At 40.0% G+C, this 4,420-nt stretch overlaps 1 long non-coding RNA gene across 1 annotated transcript; it reads right to left on the bottom strand.

The window, feature by feature from the left end:
* Positions 1 to 1,046: 1,046 nt before the first annotated feature.
* On the bottom strand, positions 1,047 to 3,544 carry LOC139393329 (uncharacterized). The gene is made up of 3 exons (XR_011629773.1): positions 3,415 to 3,544; positions 2,627 to 2,689; positions 1,047 to 1,099 (listed from the first exon to the last, which is right to left on the bottom strand). It is a non-coding gene; the product is annotated as an uncharacterized lncRNA (long non-coding RNA).
* Positions 3,545 to 4,420: the final 876 nt, after the last annotated feature.

Here is a 4,420-nt window from a genome sequence, read left to right as displayed (position 1 = left end):
TTGAGTCCATTGTGTTCATCCATCCTTCAGCAGCCAGCCAGCCTCCAGTTGATTCATCACCATCCTGCAATGTCATATTCCAACCAGCAGGGGTCACTGATTCTACTATCTGAATTGTATCACTGTTCAAAGATGCCTCTGCCTTATTCAAGGTTCTTCCTCCATTTCATGGCTTAAGGTAAACAGACAACACATGCATGAATCCAGATTATTATTTTATCAAAACCATTTATAAAACACATCATCCAGACTGATAGTCTTCCATGGTCTATTGTTAAGTCCTTTGGAATCGTATTGGAGATACTGGATCTTTCCACGGTCAAATAAAGCATGTTTCCTTTTGCATAGAAACACTAGAATGTTCTCTTATCAGACACTGAAGAAGAAGAAACCAAAAAGCCCTTTCATGGTTTTAGAACGGTTGTCCAAAGAAGAACAACTTTGGTGTTTGAAAGACATCAAACATCTGAAGTCAACATCTCTCTGTGATTGTAAAGACATCAAACATGGAGTCAGTCAACAGCTCTCTGTGACTGTAAAGTCATCAGACATGGAGTCAGTCAACAGCTCTCTGTGATTGTAAAGACATCAAACATGAAGTCAGTCAACAGCTCTCTGTGATTGTAAAGTCATCAAACATGGAGTCAGTCAACAGCTCTCTGTGATTGTAAAGTCATCAAACATGGAGTCAGTCAACAGCTCTCTGTGATTGTAAAGTCATCAAACATGGAGTCAGTCAACAGCTCTCTGTGATTGTAAAGTCATCAAACATGGAGTCAGTCAACAGCTCTCTGTGATTGTAAAGTCATCAAACATGGAGTCAGTCAACAGCTTATTCCTCTCAGTCCAACAGCCAAAATGATCAATATCATATCTTTATCAATCAATATGACTTAAGTTAACACAAACAGCAGCAGGCATGCTAAGTTCAGGCATTCTGGAACATTCCAGGGAGATTCCGATTCAGAGGGGGCGGGGTTTAGGCTAGGTAGCTGTCTGTCTGTCATCGGAAGACCAGCGTGGAGGCCTTGAGACAGGTGAGGAAGAGCGAGACAGACAGGTAGATCTGCGATGCATCTCCACACTCCTTGGCGTTTTCCTGAAATCAATCGTTAACACAGTTACAGCCAGTGGTATAATGAAAACGTGTTATTACACAAGGAGAAGTGCTAACCTTTCTTCTTCTTGGTCCTCCCATCACATGAAATAATTGTGAAAACTATAATAGTTTGTTTTGTTGTTTATCCTTCATTTAACTAGGCAAGTCAGGAACAGTGGGTTAATAACGTGTTCAATCCATTTGGTTGATTTAAAAATACAGTATATAAAATACCCCTCCAGCATCACTACTCTGGACGGCTCTGACTTAGAATATGTGGATAACTACAAATACCTAGGTGTCTGGTTAGACTGTAAACTCTCCTTCCAGACTCACATTAAGCATCTCCAATCCAAAATTAAATCTAGAATCGGCTTCCTAGTTCGCAACAAAGCATCCTTCACTCATGCTGCCAAACATACCCTCGTAAAACTGACCATCCAACCGATCGTCGACTTCGGCGATGTCATTTATAAAATAGCCTCCAACCCTCTACTCAACAAATTGGAGGCGGTCTATCACAGTGCCATTCGTTTTGTCACCAAAGCCCCGTATACTACCCACCACTGCGACCTGTATGCTCTTGTTGGCTGGCCCTCGCTTCACTCTCGTCGCCAAACCCACTGGCTCCAGGTCATCTACAAGTCTCTGCTAGGTCAAGCCCCACCTTATCTCAGCTCACTGGTCACCATAGCAGCACCCACCTGTAGCACGCGCTCCAGCAGGTATATCTCTCTGGTCACCCCCAAAGCCAATTCATCCTTTCCTTCCAGGTCTCTGCTGCCAATGACTGGAACGAACTGCAAAAATCACTGAAGCTGGAGACTCATATCTCCCTCACTAGCTTTAAGCACCAGCTGTCAGAGCAGCTCACAGATCACTGCACCTGTACATAACAAATCTGTAAACAGCCCATCCATCTACCTCATCCCCATACTGTAATTATTTTGCTCCTGTGCAAGCATCTCTACTTGCACATTCATCTTCTGCACATCTACCATTCCAGTGTTTAATTTCTATATTGTAATTACTTCGCCACCATGGCCTATTTACTGCCTTATCTCCCTTATCTTACCTCATTTACACTCACTGTATATAGACTTTGTTTTCCTTTTCTACTGTAATATTGACTGTTTATTCCATGTGTAACTCTGTGTTGTTGTATGTGTCGAACTGCTTTGCTTTATCTTGGCCAGGTCGCAGTTGAAAAATTAGAACTTGTTCTCAACTAGCCTACCTGGTTAAATAAAGGTGTTCTCAACTAGCCTACCTGGTTAAATAAAGGCAAAAAAAAAATATATATATATATATATATATATCTAATATCTATTATTCACACTAATGTCAGGTTACTGTATAAAAAATATATATCCTGTGTATTCTGTCTGAGGGGAACCTGTATTCTGTTTCAATTTCTGGATTCCATAGGATTCCGTCTGAGTTTTCAACATTGCGGAAATAATGGGGCCCTACAAGCCCTTATGTGAGTTACAATGAAAACACAGACATTTGAATATATTGACTTACCTTGTCAATGTATTCTGGAAAATATGGTCTGTCCAGTACTCAGGAACGTCTGAACACCTATACCTAAAGAAGAGAAGTTGTATTAAAACCTGACAATGTCAGGAAAATAACACTCCAATGACTTCAGCTTTAGATAGCTAGCTAGAAAACAGAAATCCACACTGACTTGGAAGAGCTGCTTGTTATCTATCTTACTAGCCAGACCAATGATTTCATTTAGCTAGTTTGGCTGTTAGATATTGACTAGATAACTACTGCACAAGGTCAACGTTGGCAGTGCTGCCTTGAACATGTTGTGAATACGTGAACAACAAGAAGGTTTCTGCCAGGACAGGTGTAGTTAGCTAGCTAGGTGTAGTTAGCCATCTAGCTACATATTGTTCCTACCTGTCTCTTCCTGGGTAGCTTGCCTAGCAGGCAAACATTACCTTGCAGGGGCACATGTGTTCATCTCTACTGTAATGTTGCTGACGATGCATTTTGGTAAGATAGGTAGCTAATATGTTACATAGCTATTTCGGTTCATATAAAACCTACACAAAAATGACAAAAGTTATAAACAGCACTGAGGCAAGTAAATGCACTGCTAACTTACTAGTTAGTAGCATGCCCACCACTAGTTAACTAGCTAGTTTATCAACGTGCAAATATATAACTTACTCTGGCGATATAACTAACTAAAGGCTTTTCGTACTTGAAGAATATTATTTAAGGAATATTTTTTGACATTTCGTTGAAAACATGTGTAGAGGTTCAAACTACATTCCAAGTGATAGTTTGGTCGTTACCTGCCACATGGCCTTTCCAGAGGAGAAAGATCAAGACGACGTCTGTTGAAACGTTTTTAGTAAAAATCATTGATTTTCTTTTGCAATATTTACTAAACCCGTGGGTCATTTTTTATAGTATATAACGAATATGAACGAATATGAATTCGGAGGACAGATATTATTAAATATTGTAGCGACCCAGACAGTGTGTTATGTGTCAGGCTATTAGTTGGTTGTGTTGTACTTACCAGTACCCAGTGTTCGCGGGGTTCGACATGCCAATCAACCTGCTATCTGCCAATCACGGGAATGCCTGGAACATTCTGATGCCGGGCTTCCTGGTGGTTGGTGGAGAGGCGTGGAGGGGGGTTGGGCAGGGAGCGTTGGAAGTTAAGACCAGGTTTAGACGTTGTTCTCTCTCTTATGTCTGGCTTTCACAAGAGAAGGTCACGGGTGGTTTATAAAGTATCCTTCATTTATTTGTCGTGGGCTACGGCCAAACAGTAGCCTGTGGAAAGTTGGGTTAATTAACCGTACATTCGTAAACTCAACCCTCTGTCTGGACAATTGTTCCTTTATGATCTAGTCAGGTCATTACAATATTAAAGCATTAGACCTCTCACTAAAGGCATCAGTCATACAAAAGTTATACTTAAATCCAAACTGGTTCTCTAGTAAATTGGTAGGAATGTCTCATCCTATGTTCAAGAATGGCCTTTTCCCCTTTATTCAGTTTACACCTGCTCACTTTCGGTTGTTTGAAAAGGAAATAATCTCCAAAATATCGTTATTTTTTTAAACAAGCCATAGAAAATTGGTTGTAATTTCAGTTTAATCCACCTGAAAAGACAGAACATATAATACAATACTAATTTATTAAAAAAACATTTTTTCGAATAAATATTTAAAAAATGTATAATTTTAGTGAATGACATCATAAATAGGACTGGTGGAGTTGTCACACATGCAGCTAACACAGACATATGGAAATGTCTGCTTTTAGAATGAGGCTGTAACTTAACAA

This window comes from Oncorhynchus clarkii, chromosome 33, assembly GCF_045791955.1.
Source record: "Oncorhynchus clarkii lewisi isolate Uvic-CL-2024 chromosome 33, UVic_Ocla_1.0, whole genome shotgun sequence".
Taxonomy (NCBI): Eukaryota; Metazoa; Chordata; class Actinopteri; order Salmoniformes; family Salmonidae; genus Oncorhynchus; species Oncorhynchus clarkii.
The sequence above is the reverse complement of the archived record's forward strand: the minus strand, read 5'-3'. Positions and strand labels throughout refer to the sequence as shown.